Source organism: Dendropsophus ebraccatus, chromosome 1 (assembly GCF_027789765.1).
Source record: "Dendropsophus ebraccatus isolate aDenEbr1 chromosome 1, aDenEbr1.pat, whole genome shotgun sequence".
NCBI classification, from domain to species: Eukaryota; Metazoa; Chordata; class Amphibia; order Anura; family Hylidae; genus Dendropsophus; species Dendropsophus ebraccatus.
In genome coordinates, this window is record NC_091454.1 from 144562548 (window position 1) to 144580782 (window position 18235).

Genomic DNA, 18235 nt, shown 5'->3' on the forward strand with positions numbered 1-18235 from the left:
CGGGCCGTGGAATAGGCCCAGTAAGCGAGCGCGGATCTAGTAGATCGGCACTCGTTTACATCGTTGATTGGGCCCTGCTCGGCCCGTGGAATAAGACCCTAACTTCTATTAGAAAATCTCAAGTCTTCCAGTACTTATCAGCTGCTGTAAGTCCTAAAGAAAGTGATACATTATTTCCAGCCTGACATTGTGCTTCCTGCTGCCACCTCTGTCCATGTCAGGAACTGTCCAGAGCAGCAGCGAATCCCCATAGAAAACCTCTCCTGGACTTGTCCAATAATATACAAATGGTGGAACTATCTTTGATAAATGCAATCTTATATGCAAAACCAAAATAACAATCTCCCCAGAATGTGCACTACTTTTTGTCAGCTGCCCGTCTATTAGTACCTACAATGTGCCTTCCCTAAACACATGGCTCTTAAAGGTAGACCAAATATTCTGACTAGAAGTATTATCTCATTGGGAATCTAACACCCGATACAAATTCCTGAATATTTGGTTGCCTTGGACCTCCTACCGAGAATCTATACTCCCAAAGTTACCTTAATCATACTGATTTCTAAATCTTTATTTCCCGACTTTATCTATCTGACTGCCTCAATATATAATAAAATATTACACCGATATTCACAAAATGCATTTCTAACATATACTGATCTGTTCTGTATTCCTTTCCATTACCTGTTCTGTTTGTCATTTACAAAATTTGTTATCTATCCTTTCTAATAAGGATTTTCATATAGTTTTTCATATCCCCCCCCCTGTACAACACTGTTTTCTCTGTACAAGAGTTTTGTGTGATGTGTTATATTCCTTTTACTATGTCATTACTTGTCTTTTTATGTTATGTAATTTTTCCTGGTTAGATGTACACCATTCTTAATGTACCGAATTAATGTTTGTACAGTTATAACAAAAAAAACTTTAATAAAATATCAAAAAAAAAAAAAAAAAACCTCTCCTGCTCTCCAGACTGGAAAGAATACACCACTTCCTGCAGGACATAAACAGCTCATAAGTACTAAAAGACTTGAGATTTTTAAATAGAAGTAAATAACAAATCTCTGGCACCAGCTGATTTGAAATAAAACTTTTTCGGTGAACTACTTCTTTAAAGATTCTATCAATGTGATTTGGTTCTCACTAAAAAGAGACCTTGCTAGTATATGTAGACAGTGGCGTAGCCACGAAGGGGGGCCCGTGGGGCCCCGCGAGGCCCTCACGATCAATCACTCTTTTGACCGCAAGCATTGTTTTGCTTGCGGTCACAAGAGTCCGGCTCCGTCTTCCCCCGGCTGCCGGGGGTGTCCGCCTTATCCCCGGCAGCGCGCGCATCCCAGAGCTCCCTGGGTGCCTTGGGCCCTGACTTCCGGTGCCCAGGGAGCTCTGGGATGCGCGCGCTGCCGGGGATAAGACGCGATACCCCCGGCAGCCGCGGACAGACCAGGAGGAGAGAGGATCAACGTGGGAGCGCGTTGTCAGGTGAGTTAAGTTTTGTTTTTTTTCATCAGCCTGCAGGGGGGGGGGGGAAGAGGGGGGCATCTATGAGGGTGGGGGGAAAGAAGGGGCCATCTATGAGGGTGGGGGGAAAGAGGGGCCATCTATGAGGGTGGGGGGAAAGGGGACCATCTATAAGGGGGGGGGGGGAGAGGGAGCCATCCATAAGGCAGGGGGGGGGAGAGGTGGCCATCTATAAGGGAGGGGGGGAGAGGGGGCCATCTATAAGGGAGAGGGAGGGGAGAGAGGGTGCCATCTATAAGGGAGGGTGGGGGAAGAGGTGGCCATCTATAAAGGAGGGGGAGAGGGGGCCATCCATAAGGCGGGGGGGGAGAGGGGGCCATCTATAAGGGAGGGGGTAGAGGGGGCCATCTATATGGAGGGGGGGAGAGGAGGCCATCTATAAGGGAGGGTTGGGGGAAAGGGAGCCATCTATAAGGAGGGCAACATGGGGAGAGGGGCCATCTATTTGGGGGGGCAACATAGGGGGAGAGGGAATACACAGAGGGGGCATATATTATTAGGGGGTCACATAAGAGTCAGGGCTACCCACTAAATGAGGGTGTACAGGGGCCAATACAGATGTGCTGTTTGTAGAGAGATGAGGATGGTGCCAGAGTGAGGAGACTAATATGTCTGTCTGGCAGATTCTGTGGATTCGTGGCTCGGAGAAGTTCTCATAACGGCCCAGGGCAGATGGAGAAGATGAAAAGGGAAGAACTCTGATCAGAAAAGACGTCTCCTGTGAGTCACCTGATATAACTGCACTGTAATGTATATGGTGTATAGAACCTGTGTAGAGCTGGGGCCACCTCTATATGACTGGATGAGGTGATTTAGTATACTGGATTTGGTCAGTAACAATATGGTGGTGATGGTAGTGGTTGTGGTGTGGCGGTAATGTTTCCTCCCTATATACTGGTATTACTGGTAATATTTGTCTCAGTATACAGGATTTGGTCGGTAACAGTATGGCGGTAATATGTACCATGATAATACTTTCTCTTCCAATATGCTGGTGTTATTGGTAATATCTGTCTTGGTGTGTGTGTATATATATACAGTATATATATATATATATATATATATATATATATATATATACACACACACACCAATAGCATCACTTGGTCGTGAAAGGAGGGGGGGGGGGGCAAGTTGGCCTCTCGCACCAGGGCCCAGGAGACATTAGCTACGCCCCTGTATGTAGACCCACAGGCAATGATCCATAGGAGACAGGGTTTTTTTTGTGCTACCTGTAGGTAGCTACCCTGTCACTGTAACACAGTCAATGCCCATCACTGTGGAGACCAGCCAAAGTCTACACCCATCTGTACAGCTGTTTCAGCATTCTTGTCTGTCATTTAGCGATAGAAAGAAAGTTTTTGTGCTTAAATGACTATTCTGGTGGGAAAAAAATTGCTTTTAAATCAAATGGTGTCAGAAAGTTATATAGATTTGTAAATTACTTCTATTCAAAAATGTAAAGTATTCAGGTACTTATCAGCTGCTGTATGTCCTGTAGAAAGTGGTGTATTCTTTCCAGTGTGACATGGTGCTCTCTGCTGTCACATGCTTCCCACTAGGAGCACTAGGTCTAAGTTCATGTCTTTTTTAGTAGATTAGGCAACCAAAAGCTGCAGGTAACACACAACTATGGGGAGACTTGTGCTACGATTAAAGGGGTTATCCAACGCTACAAAAACATGGGCACTTTTCCCCCTACTGTTGTCTCCAGTTCAGGTGCAGTTTGCAATTAAGCTCCATTTACTTTAATGGAACTGAGTTTCAAAACCCCACCTAAACTGGAGACAACAGTAGGGGGAAAGTGGCCATGTTTTTGTAGCGTTGGAGAACCCCTTTAACATTATGGTACTGGTTTAATCGATCAATGTCCTGTCTATGAATACTTAGACAAACAAGTAAAAGATTCTATTTATACCAAATACTTTAAGCTGCATGACCTAGAATGCTGCAAATGCTATGACTGACAATGGATGCTCTTTAGACCATACCAGACCAAATTTCATGGAGAAATTTCCAGTCTACCATACATTATGCATAGTGACTGTAGTAGACTGAGAAGACATTCCCATAGAAGACCATTTTTCAATGTGATACTGGTGGTCTTCTCAAAGAGGGTTCACTGTAAAACAAATAAGTTCTTTTTGTAGGCCAGAACCCGAGAGAAGGATCTGTTTAGTACATGCCCATCTCACAAGGTCATCTTTTAAGAAATCCCATATAAATGTATAGTAAATGTAGCAGTAATGGAATTCATAGTAATCCATATAAGCAATGGTTATGTATACTGTGGTGCTCACGGAGTGCTGCTGCATCTTTTACTATATAATCTAAATTGTACATTCACATACATATGAATAGGTGAAGACCTGGAGATGCTACAGCGCACTTCTCTCCATCACTTCACTGGAAACTCTTCTAATGCATAAGTGAGGTAACAACTTGGTATTTATAGACTGTAATATCCTGAGTGGCTGCCACTAATCCATAGATAAACCTGTTCAAGCCAGATCCTCTGCATTCTATCTATTCAATAACCCAATTTGGACTGTGTTCACACCTTCTGTACTTGTCATCAGATTTACTCATTTCAGAACAGAAGCAGAAGACACATGAGTAAACAGCTGATAAAGTTGTCATCTGTCACATCAGGTCCACTTACCTATCATGGAAGGAAAGCAGGAGGCTCACCTAACTGCTGCTGCCTTCTGGTTTCCAGCAATGCCTATTCTACCACCCTCTTTCCTGAGATCAGGCCCCTAAACCTGATATGCAACTAAATTGTTGGCCAGCTCTTGGGATGTGAACACCGGCTGTTGATGCGGTAAACGCCTGTGCTGTGATACTTGCCCATCTGCAGGGAATCACTGGCGTTCATGTTCCATGCCTGGGAATAATATGCATATCAGGTGGGTCTCAGACACATGGGGGCTACAACCGCAGGAAAAACATCACTGGAAATTTCCAGTGTTCAGAAGCCCCAAAAAGACTGAATGGAGTGCTGGCCACACATGTGTGCTACAGCTCCATTGATTCAGAAAACATTCATCCTCACTAATATGCTAGAGATAGAGATACTGGTAGACATCTTTTCAATCTTTCACGAACTACTGGCATCTTCCATCTCCATTTAAACATGCAACCATCACACCCATCCTCAAAAAGTCATCCCTTGACCCTACCTCCTTATCCAGCTACCGCCCCATCTCACTTCTCCCCTTTTCCTTGAAACACCTGGAACAACATGTCTACCAGGAAGTATTCTCCCACTTTTCATACAACTCACTTTTCGACTGCCCGCAATCTGGCTTCCGCCTCTACCACCCACAGAACCTGCCCTCACCAAAGTGGCCACCAACCTGTCAATTCTTTGGGCAGACAGCGGAATTCGCCCGACCATAGAATGGAGTCTATGGCACTGGCAGAGTGTGAACACACCCTAAGGGTGAAACAAGTGATTGGTGTTATTCTTTTGCTGTGAACCGGCCTGGCTCTATGCACTGAGGACGGACCTGCCCCCACCCAGTGTGACCATATCCCTTCCCCTCTGTGACAAAGCTTCATCGATTCTTATGGAGCTGTGTCACATAGGGGAAGGAATATGGTCACACTGGGGGGGATGTGGGCAGGCCCCCAGTGCATAGAGCCACGCTGGTGCACAGCAAAAGAATGGGGCTGAGACTGGGAACCGGACGGCGTTTCAAAAAAAGGACTAGCGTAAAAAAAAAAAAAAGAGAGAGATGTTCCTGATGCTACATTCGCTTTACGCCACAGCCAGAGCTCTCTGGCTGCTGCTTACCCAGAACACAGGAAAGCTCAGCTGTGCCAAATGTTCACATGTATGGGGAGGACGGGAGAGATAACTGTCGCCCATACACTGAGAACATATTACTGGGGCTTAGTAGTTGCATGTGCTATAATACAAGATATGGTGTTAGCATAGTGACATAATACCCTATCATGGCCCACATTTTTATGGACAAACTTACCAAAAACATTGATGTAGCGCAGTTACGATCTCAGGCATTTAAAATGAATATCAAGGAGATGATGTAGAATTACTGCACACAGTATAAATCTGGCAGTAATATACAATGAAAATTACATTGAAATGCCTGATATAAAATACAGAGTCTGCTGGAAAATGATGCTTCCTAGCCTGTGTAGACAAAGCTGTTGTGTAACAAAGTGCATCTTTGTGGACAGTTTCTGGGTGACATCTTCACATAATGCCCCTATTATAACCAGCTAATATTATACACACTACAGTACAGCTGCCTGTACACTGGATTCTACATGGAAACAGTTATGCTGCTCTGTTCTAATATGGAGATCATGTGTGACTGGACACCAGGGGCCATTGGTCAAGCCTGCTAAAGCCCCTATTACACAGTTCGATCTTATCAGCAATCCAATAGCGCCATCCTTGCTCCTTCCCCTCCCGGCGCTATTATGCTTGCCAACAGCAAGTGGGGTGGGGGGTGGGAGGTTGTCTGCTGGGCGAACATTAGATCGTCCAGGCAGCCCATAGAAGATAGCTCCGGTCTGCTGCCACCACTCCTATTACACAGAGCAATTGTCGGCCGTATTTCAACATGTTAAAAGACATTGAAAGACAATGATCAGCTGACATCATGCCAGCCAATCGTTGCCCTTTATTACGCAACGTGATGGCCGATAATCGGCCAAATACGGCCGATAACTGCTTCGTGCAATAGGGCCTTAAGGTCTAGTTATAGGACAAGGTAAAATATTCTGGGATTGGCTTGTGCAAAAGCAGGTTCTTAACTACACAGGTAAAGACAGGAAATCTCAGAAACACCCTGTTTTTCAATGCTACGAATAGTAATACATCCAAGTTGTTCTCCTGTGTAAGGGTGGGTTCACACTACGGAATTCTCGCGGATAAACTCCGTGGAATACTGTTGTGTGTCCGCACGCACGGGCGCGCGCCTTTCCACCGGCTCCATAGACACCATTCTATGGGCCGGCGTATTCCGCTATCCGCCGAAAGAAGTGACATGTCACTTCTTTTGGCGGATAGCGGAATATGCCGGCCCATAGAATGGTGTCTATGGAGCCGGCAGGAAGGCGCGCGCCCGTGCGCGCGGACACATGCCGAAATTCCGCTGAGTTTATCCGCGAGAATTCCATAGTGTGCACCCACCCTAACCTTGGCCTTTACCAATAAGACATCCAATAAGGGCTGTAATTCAGAGCCTATAAATTTCCACAGACCTGGAGTAGCATATAGATCCCCACACTCTGCTCTTCTTCCTCCATATATAGGTACAGAAATCACAAGTTTCCCCAATATAATAATTATTCCCAAGATTTTCTTTGCAATGAAAAGGCTGACAAATACAGAAGAGATATTTCCAACAATATGAATACATTTTTCAATAGGAAAATGAATTTATCTGACGATATACAATGTCTCTGTGTTGTCCCGAATACACTTTTCTTAAATGACAGTAAATGTAGCAGCTGACATTATTTAATAAAAGAATTAGAAGAAAGTATGCCAACCAATCTGGCAAGTTGGTCTTAGACAAAATAATTATTTTGGTGCTCAGAGACTCCAGAGAAAAATTTGTTTTTAACTGACTAGTACCAGAAAGGTATATAGATGAGTGAATTACTTCTTTACAAAAATCAAGCTTTCCACTACTTCCAGCTGCTGTATGTCCTGGAGAAAGCTGTGTAGTCCTTCTAGTCTGAGACCCCAGGGCAATTCCTGACACAGACAGAGGTGGCAACAGGGAGAATTGTGTCAAACTAGAAATAACTACATGGCTTCCTCCTGGGCATACAGCACTTGATAGTAGCAGAAGGCTTGCCTTTTTAAATAGAGGTAATTGACAAATATCTATAACTTTCTGGCACCAGTTGATTTTTACTGGCTTAAAAAAAGGAAAAAAAATACCCTGTAAATCTACTGCCGCGCCAGTACTGCTGCCAGTCTGATGTCCCTCTCTATGCATGCAGTGATGACATAATACACACTGGTCTTGTAACGCTACAGCTAACCAGCATTAAAGAGCCAAAACTGCTGAGGCCAATGAGTGGCTACAGCTTTATGTGAACAATGTATGTGACATCTTCATAGCAGGCCTGGCTGGAGTCAAAACCCCAGAAAACTCTTTAAGCATCAGTAAATGATGACCCACCCGTATTGCATTCATGAAAAACAATATCTCATGAACTGTCTGTGTCTACACCTGTAACTGCTCTTCAATGTAAAGCAACAACCCTTATATGTCTGCTGTGCCCTATAAGCATCTACGCTATTACCTATATATCTCTAAGCTACCACTGACTCACCATTAAACTGTTCTTTCCTGACATTGTCCTATGACCTAAACGTTGCTCACCCACCGGTTTTACAGTGTCCGTCCTCCATCACTGTTCCTTATGTGACCTGGGCCTGTGACAGTGACTCATTTACTCATATGCACACATGTATGTTTCTGTATCATGAAGACACTTGGAGCATACAGCCATCAGCTATAAATACCCAACCATCTACTATGAACAGCCATGGACAGTATCATTTTTAATTCATTGCTATTTCTGTGAGCAGGCTCTCCATGTACTGATAAAGAACACGCTTCACTGTGCATGCCATGAGAAACAGCGAGGGAATATAGAACAACAGCTGCCCGCTCTCTCACGTATCCTGACTCAGTCCCTGTGTGGGATAAGAGCTGGGCCTATGTCCAAAATCAGGCGACCCCTTTTCCATTGTGACAGTACAGTCTGCTAGACTAACCCCTTCCTGACGGCCGTGCCCAGAATCATAACATTAACCATGTTATGGAACATTAACTCCTCAAATCTCAGTGTCTATGACACAATCTGATTACTTTCCATAAAAATCTTTACTGTGACTTCATAAAGCTAAATCTACTTAAAATGCTCATCTAATAGAAAGATAAGAGAGACCAGTTCAAGGTACCCTCACTCCGCTAATGACAAATGGAAGAATCCTTCTCCACAGTACCAGGAAAAACAGATCACAAGTCCACACAAGGTGCAACATTTCAGTGAATGGTTGGGAAAGGCGGTTGCATCCGGCGAAACGTTGCACCTTATGTGTGAATAAAGCGGATCTGGGATTTCACCTACCCCTTGGCTATGCTGTGATATGTCTTTTCCTGGTACCCAAAATAAGCAAATATAAGTGGAATTGCCGCTAATTCCAATATCCCACCTTCCAGACAGTGTCAACAGGAAGAGTTGGTTGGGTGACATGTTATTTCTGTTCCAACAAAACAGTGGCTGTATGGAGTACAAGCGTCTAACACAGACTTTTGCTACCCTACAGCTACTACTGTGTACATCTTGCCAAAATGTAACAATAAAGCTTTATTATTTGACCATAAAAGGCAACTGTAACAATTCTTGTGATGGGATGTTTATGAGACTTAAAGAACCCTATAGGGGGATTAACAGAAACTCACGCAGACTACAAATGGAGCAGTTAGTAGACTGTATAGTAAGTATAGGCGGCCTAGTCTAAAAGTCTTCTTACACATTTTGTTGGCATTTATGGGACTCTCCCGAACGACCACGGACAGAAGATGTCGGTGGAAATGAGGGTCAGGAGTGATGGAAAATCCCCACCCAACCCCTTTGTTCTAGGAGAGATAAGCCACAGTTTCAGGTCAGGCTAGTGTGTATAAATAGCTATAGTATATTATAAAGTATACACACACTATATCCCAATGTATCTACACTATAGCAACACCAGTCAATAGCTATATACACCAGCCAGAGCAGAATGGTGGTCGGTAACCTAGACAGTGACCAATGTGAGGGAAAGAGCAGCATATCAGGAGAAGGAGGCAAGTGCGATAAATAAATGTATCTGCAAAAATAGTTAACTTGAGGAGTCCGACAAGTTGAACTATATTAGGTGAATATCGCTTTAATATAGCAAATTGTTGGATAAAAAAACGCATCCATATTTTATTTTTATTTAAGGTGGTATTTTGCTGTTAATGTGTAAACCTAGCTTTATAGTAACGTCAGAACACTAAGAAGAACAATGACCTAATCAATTGTATGGAGACTTTTTTACATTTATTCAGTAGCAGGGTGGGGAAGGGTTAATGAAAGACAAAGCTTAGTCTGCAAAAACCAAGGCCAGAATTCTAGATATGGAAATGGAAATTTCATGAGGGAGGAACTGGGAGGGAGAAAGACAGAAGGGAGAGAAAGGCAAAGACAGAATTTCAGGTATGAAACAAAAGGGAAAATGAGTGGGAAAAGAACCAGGATAGAGGAATGATGAAGAGGAAATAAAGTGTAAGCTACTGACACATGTAGCCTAAGTATTCACTTACATGCCCACAAAGTATGTGGAGCCCTGGCCGCCACAGTGTTATGCTGTAGTTCTGTTCTCCTTACAGGATGCTGGCTTGTCAGGAACGTGACAGAAAGCTCAACTCTCACACCTAATGTCTCCACATCTTGTGCACTCCCTTACAGTACTGGTAATAGGGTGGTACCCTAGACAATCTACATTTTAGTATGGTTATACAATGTCACACGAATGCTGTGCTGCTGCAGTGTATATCTGGAGTCAAAACTAATGTACCCTATAGAATTCCATATATTGCCTCTCTACTTAAGAGTAACACCTGGATTTGAAAATGAATGTATACAGATAAACACTGTGTGAAGAAGGCCTAATGATGATTACAACCCATAACAAATCCATTCTTCCATCTGCTATCCAACCGATCAGGATTCATCTATCTTAGCAGGTGAGACCTGCATGTACCACACATTTATGGCATATCCTGGAGGTGAGGTGAGATGAGAGGTCCCATCCTGGAGATAGGTGAGGATCCCAGAGGTGGACCTTTGCATATACAATAAATGTCTATATAATGAACTGATATGGGAATGGCCGACCCGGCAAATGTTGGAAAACATATGGATGGGCAGGTTGGATTTCGCTGGCTTATTACTCTGATAGAGGTAAGCCAGTCTCCCTTTCTCCCCTCTCTTTATCCAGAACACATGCACTTTCAGTCATGCTATGTGTATGGGGGCTGGATCAGGAGAGAGAGCAGTCTTATGTGTATGGATAACTAGGGCTCTAACATGCCTTGTCCTAGTTTCCCATTGACAGCAGATGCCAGGAAACACCAATATACAGAATTCCAGTAGAAAATGCTAGCATTTATCTGTTGCTATAGTATCTCCTCACACCAAGGAAAAGGTCCTGCTAGTACAGAAGATCTGTGACATCTTCTAACATTACCCCTGCATGTCCAGAATCCTCGCACAGAGGCAGACTTCATCATTACAAAGTGCCCCTTGGCCCGGATCAAGCCTCTGGGTTCTAAAATAAAACCCTTCTAATGGCCATGAATTACTGACACTGCCTGCAGCATGCTCTCTCCATAACAGGACTAAGGCGGAGATTTATTACAGTAAATTACAGTAAGAATGTCCTTTGTCACCCATAGCAGCCAATCACAGCTCAGCTTTCATGTATTAATGAGCTCTGGTAAAATGAAAGCTGAGCTGTGATTGGTTGCTATGGGCGACAAAGGACACTCTAACTATAAGACTATAAGTGTGTCTCCTACTACATTCCCTTGTGAGAGCCCACCAGCCAGCAGGCCGCTGTTATCAGCGTAACCCTCATTCCTGTGTGTGGGCCAAGGCCAGGACTCAGGTCCTTAGTAACAAGTACAACATATCTGCAGGACATGTTCTTGCGTCAGCCATGTGATTTTCCCCCAGATAGATTATATATATATATATATATATATATATATATATATATATATATATATATATATATAATCAGAAGAGTCAGTTTTTATTTTATATTATAACAATTAAAGTGATTATCCAGGACTGGGGGGTAAAAAAGCTGTTTTATTCAAAACACAGAGCCACCCCTGTCCACAAGCTGTGTGTGGTATTACGTTAAGCTCCTTTCACTTCAGTGGAACTAGGCTGCAATACCACACCCAACCTGGGAACAAGAGTGGTGCTATTTCTGGAGAAAGCAACTATGCTCTCCTAATCCTGGATAACCCTTAAAGGGTGCCTTCACACCTACCGACTCGCAGCGTTAATAACCCAAGATGAACAACACCTCCAGGGCACATAAACTGTACTATATGGTATTGCACCAGTACTATAACAGCTCATTGTAGGCATAAATACCATTATTAAATATGAATACTACCTAGTATAACTACTATAATACATGTGGGGATCCTGGAAATATACCATAAGGCTATGTTCCCACACAGTATTTTTGCTCAGTATTTTGCAACCAAAACCAGGAGTGGATTGAAAACACAGAAAGGCTATGTTCACACACTGTTAAAATTGAGTGCATGAGTGTCATTTATTTCTATTATTTTAAAACAGCGGACGTTATTTGCCATTAAATGACAGCCATGCACTCAATTTTAACAGTGTGTTAACATAGCCTTTCTGTGTTTTCAATCCACTTCTGGTTAGGGTTGCAAAGTACTGACCACAATACTGTGTGGGAACCCAGCCTAAACGTGTATGATCACCTCCCCTTGCTACCTGGGATCTGGGTAAGGAGATCATAATAACCTGTATATACTGGTATAATGAAATATACAACGTTGTGCTGGACGTGACACCACTATAGACTTCCTAAATATGGTGGACACCAACCAGGAGACCACCCTTCACTCTGAGATTAAGGCCCTATTACACCAAAAGATGTCTGGCAGATTATTTTACAGATTTTTTTCAGCCAAAGCCAGGAATTGATCTGAAAAGAGGAGAAATCTCAGTCTTATCTTTACGACCTGTTCTCTGTTTATAGTCCGTTCCTGACTTTGGCTGAAAAAAAAATCTGGCAGATAATCTGTAAGACATCTTTTGTTGTAATAGGGCCCTAAGCAAATGCAATGCAACAGACTCATTTTCTCTCAGTTTCTGTTCACACTGAGGGAGATGTCCGGGTGTCACACAGGAAGGCCTAAAAGCTGTAGGAAATAACTTTCTCGGTGATTCATTGCTGGGACGATGAGCTGTGCTGGGAATATTCATGCAGAAATATTTTACTAGGATGGGAACAGATCATAGGAAAAACTATCCTCATTGTAGAACTATGTCCTCACAGATCATGGCTGGTGACTGGTTCAGCCTCCTTTACGCGCATTACTCTAGTTATAAAAGCTTGCTGGACACTGAGTAATAAAGCACTTGATGTCTTTTGTCTCAACCTAATCCTCATAGATTGTAAACTCTTGTGGGCAGGACCCTGACACCTCATGTTTGATTTGATGATTAGTGAGTAATTCTTTAAAGCTCACTGTCATTAGATAGAGAAACCTTAAAAGTTCTGATCACAATATATCTACTAGAAAGAGACATCAAAACTTTTGATCACAAGATATCTGCTGAAAAGAGAGATCACAAGTTTTGATCGGTCAAGGTCTGGGTGCTCACACCCCTACTCATCTCAAAAACAAGCAGGTGGAAGTGTGCCTTAGGGTACAAACACACACGGCATATACGCTGCGTATTTACTGCTGCGATACGCAGCAAATACGCAGCAGATACGCAGCAGATTAGATCTAAATAACTGAACACAGCATCAAATCTGCACCATCAAATCTGCTGCGTATCTGCTGCGTATACGGTGTGTGTGTTTGTACCCTCAAGGGTACAAACCCACACACCGTATACACAGCAGATACGCAACAAATACGCAGCAAATACGAAGCAGATTTGTTGGTACAGATTTGATGCTGTGTTCAGTTATTTAGATCTAATCTGCTGCGTATTTGCTGCATATTTGCTGCGTATTTGCTGCGTATCGCAGCAGTAAATACGCTGCATATACAGTGTGTGGGTTTATACCCTAAGACCCTATTCCACGGAACGATTATCGTTCGTATTCGGCCGATATCGGTTGCTACAGGCGATAATCGTCCCGTGGAATAGAGTGCAATGATCAGCCGACATCGTTCATGTCGGCTGATCGTTGCAATCGCTTGTTTTTCAACATGTTGTAAAACAAGTGACTGATATAGCAGCAATCTGCTGCCGTCGCTCTGTTGAATAGGAGCATTGGCAGCAGACGCTGCTATATCCTATGGGCCGCCCAGGCGATCAGCGATCACCCGGGCAGCCCCCCCGCAGCTCCCCGCCGCCCCTCCCGCACTCACCCGCTCGCTGCAGCTGCGATGAATAGCGGCGGCAGCGAGCGGGGAATGAAGAGCAAACGAACGCTAAGAGTGCTCGTTTGCTCCTCTATGACGGCCCGTGAAATAGGGCCTTTAGGGTCCATTTACACAGAAAGATTATTTGACAGATTATCTGTCAAAGATCTGAAGCCAAAGCCAGGAATGGATTTGAAAAGAGAAGAAATCTCAGGCTTTCCTTTATGACCTGATCTCTGTTTATAGTCTGTTTCTGGGTTTGCCTTCAAATCTTTGGCAGATAATCTTTCTGTGTAAATGGACCCTCATGCGCTTCACTCCCTTGCTGCATGAGATAAGCACAATAATGGAGCTAGTCCTGTGCAGTGAGGAGACTGCATTGAGGAGTGAAGAGCATAAGCGTGCACTTCTCCCAGCTTGTAGTAGAGACCTAAGCATGTACTCCCTGACATGTCAACTTTTTTTTTTTTTTAACATCCGTGTTCTGTTTGTATATGAATGTTCAGAGTGTTGCACAATATATTGGTGCTATAAAAATAAATATTTTTCCATATTATTAAACAATGTCCGCTATCAATCTTTTCAGCAGCGAAACTACTTTCTGATGTGATGAAACAATCTTATTTAACCATTTACCTCCAGAACTGATGTCTACTTCTATTACTTTTCACTTTGATGATAAAGCAGCTCTTCAGCAAGTGTAAACACCCTGAGAGATGGGGATGGAGATAAGTGCCTGAGATCAGAGGGCTGGGGGGAGCACTGGGCTGAGCACAAGTTTGCTTGGGGCATAATATCCCCATTGCACCTAGTATGGAAGACATGGTGGAACATTCCAGAGCAGTACTGGTGCGATAACCACAGCTGGCTACAACTATGGGGAGGCTGGCATATCTCCGGCACCTAGCATGGAAGCCATGGTAGAACATTTCAGAGCGGTACTGGTGCTGGCTACAACTATGGGGAAGCTGGCATCTCGTGACACTGCCCCATAGTTTGTATAATGACAACAAAGTGCTAAAAAGGGCACCTAGCATTGTAATTCACAATAAACTAATGGGTTGGCAGCAGAATTGATATGGGCCATGGGAAGATGCTGGGTCCCAGTGATGAGTGCTGGATTAAAATGGCTATTAACAATACACAGTACCAAGACAATACTACAACACTGCCATTACAGATCTCTACGGCTCCACATATTATCCTGTCACCATCACTCTGCTCCCCATTATACTGTCACCATGACCCAGCTCCCTATTATACTATCACCATCACTCTGCCTCCTATTATACTGTCACCATCACCCGGACCCCCTTATTCTGTCACTATCAATCTGCTCCCCATTATACTGTCACTATTAATCTGCTCCCCATTATACTGTCACCATCCCCCGGCTCCCCATTATACTGTCACCATCCCCCAGACCCCCTTATTCTGTCACTATAAATCTGCTCCCCATTATACTGTCACCATGACCCGGCTCCCCATTATACTGTCACCATGACCCGGCTCCCCATTATACTGTCACCATCCCCCGGCTCCCCAATATACTGTCACCATCCCCTGGCTCCCCAATATACTGTCACCATCACCCTGCTTCCCATTATACTGTCCCCATTACTCTGCCCCCATTATACTGTCCCCATTACTCTGCCCCCATTATACTGTCCCCATCACTCTGCCCCCATTATACTGTCCCCATCACTCTGCCCCCATTATCTTGTCACCATCACCCACCTCCCCATTATACTGTCCCCATCACTCTGCTCCCCATTATACTGTAACCATCCCCCGGCTCCCCATCATATTGTCACCATCTTCCGGCTCCCCATTATCCTGTCACTATCCCCTGGCTCCCCATTAAACTGTCACCATCACCCTGCTTCCCATTATACTGTCACCATCACCCTGCTTCCCATTATACTGTCCCCATCACTCTGCTCCCCATTATACTATCCTCATGCCCCGTCTCCCCATTATACTGTAACCATCCACGGGCTCCTCATTACACTGTCCCTATCACTCTCCCCCCATTACACTGTCCCTATCACACTGCCCCATTACACTGTCCCCATTCCTCTCCCCCATTACACTGTCCCCATCCCTCTCCCCATTACACTGTCACCATCAGTCTGCTCCCCATTACACTGTCCCCATCCCTCTCCCCCATTACACTGTCACCATCCCTCTCCCCCATTACACTGCCCCCATCCCTCTCCCCCATTACACTGTCCCCATCCCTCTCCCCCATTACACTGTCCCCATCCCTCTCCCCCATTACACTGTCCCCATCCCTCTCCCCATTACACTGTCCCCATCACACTGTCCCCATCCCTCTTCCCATTACACTGTCCCCATCACACTGTCACCATCCCTCTCCCCCATTACACTGTCCCCATCCCTCTCCCCCATTAAACTGTCCCCATCCCTCTCCCCCATTACACTGTCACCATCCCTCTCCCCCAATACACTGTCCCCATCCCTCTCCCCCAATACACTGTCCCCATCCCTCTCCCCCAATACACTGTCCCCATCCCTCTCCCCCATTACACTGTCCCCATCCCTCTCCCCATTACACTGTCCCCATCCCTCTCCCCCATTACGCTGTCCCCATCCCTCTCCCCCATTACACTGTCACCATCCCTCTCCCCCAATACACTGTCCCCATCCCTCTCCCCCAATACACTGTCCCCATCCCTCTCCCCCATTACACTGTCCCCATCCCTCTCCCCATTACACTGTCACCATCAGTCTGCTCCCCATTACACTGTCCCCATCCCTCTCCCCCATTACACTGTCCCCATCCCTCTCCCCATTACACTGTCACCATCCCTCTCCCCCAATACACTGTCCCCATCCCTCTCCCCCAATACACTGTCCCCATCCCTCTCCCCCAATACACTGTCCCCATCCCTCTCCCCCATTACACTGTCCCCATCCCTCTCCCCATTACACTGTCCCCATCCCTCTCCCCCATTACGCTGTCCCCATCCCTCTCCCCCATTACACTGTCACCATCCCTCTCCCCCAATACACTGTCCCCATCCCTCTCCCCCAATACACTGTCCCCATCCCTCTCCCCCATTACACTGTCCCCATCCCTCTCCCCATTACACTGTCACCATCAGTCTGCTCCCCATTACACTGTCCCCATCCCTCTCCCCCATTACACTGTCCCCATCCCTCTCCCCATTACACTGTCACCATCCCTCTCCCCCATTACACTGTCACCATCCCTCTCCCCCAATACACTGTCCCCATCCCTCTCCCCCATTACACTGTCCCCATCCCTCTCCCCCAATACACTGTCCCCATCCCTCTCCCCTATTACACTGTCACCATCAGTCTGCTCCCCATTACACTGTCCCCATCCCTCTCCCCCAATACACTGTCCCCATCCCTCTCCCCATTACACTGTCCCCATCCCTCTCCCCCAATACACTGTCCCCATCCCTCTCCCCATTACACTGTCCCCATCCCTCTCCCCCAATACACTGTCCCCATCCCTCTCCCCCATTACACTGTCCCCATCCCTCTCCCCCAATACACTGTCCCCATCCCTCTCCCCCATTACACTGTCCCATCCCTCTCCCCCATTACACTGTCCCCATCCCTCTCCCCATTACACTGTCCCCATCACACTGTCCCCATCCCTCTCCCCCATTACATTGTCCCCATCCCTCTCCCCATTACACTGTCACCATCAGTCTGCTCCCCATTACACTGTCCCCATCCCTCTCCCCCATTACACTGTCCCCATCCCTCTCCCCCATTACATTGTCCCCATCCCTCTCCCCATTACACTGTCACCATCAGTCTGCTCCCCATTACACTGTCCCCATCCCTCTCCCCCAATACACTGTCCCCATCCCTCTCCCCCATTACACTGTCCCCATCCCTCTCCCCATTACACTGTCCCCATCCCTCTCCCTATTACACTGCCCTCATCCCTCTCCCCCATTACACTGTCCCCATCACACTGTCTCCATCCCTCTCCCCCATTACACTGTCCCTATCACACTGCCCCATTACACTGTCCCCATCCCTCTCCCCCAATACACTGTCCCCATCCCTCTCCCCCATTACACTGTCCCCATCCCTCTCCCCCAATACACTGTCCCCATCCCTCTCCCCCATTACACTGTCCCCATCCCTCTCCCCCATTACACTGTCCCCATCCCTCTCCCCCATTACACTGTCCCCATCCCTCTCCCCCATTACACTGTCCCCATCCCTCTCCCCCATTACACTGTCCCCATGTCTCTCCTCCATTACACTGTCCCCATCCCTCTCCCCATTACACTGTCCCATCCCTCTCCCCCATTACACTGTCCCCATCCCTCTCCCCCATTACACTGTCCCATCCCTCTCCCCCATTACACTGCCCCCACTCACCGGCTCCACGTCTCAGCACTGCGCTCCACACTGTCACCCTGGGACCTTCACCTGTTCCCCACTACATCGCATTCCCTGTTCTTTCACTAAATCACGTGTCCACATTCTATGCAAATGAGGCTGCAGAGAGAGCG

The 18235-nt window shown here is 45.8% G+C and overlaps 1 protein-coding gene across 2 annotated transcripts in view; it reads right to left on the minus strand.

Annotated features, from left to right (window-relative positions):
* Positions 1–18235, minus strand: part of PEAK1 (pseudopodium enriched atypical kinase 1) — a 54204-nt gene that overhangs the window by 35590 nt on the left and 379 nt on the right. The window contains exon 1 of one of the 2 annotated variants that reach the window (XM_069981241.1): positions 18102–18179. The exons of the other annotated variant lie outside the window; for it this stretch is intronic. The gene's annotated coding sequence lies outside the window, so the exon portion shown is untranslated. Of the gene's footprint in view, positions 1–18101; positions 18180–18235 lie in introns of those variants that run through there. 2 annotated transcript variants of the gene reach the window in all.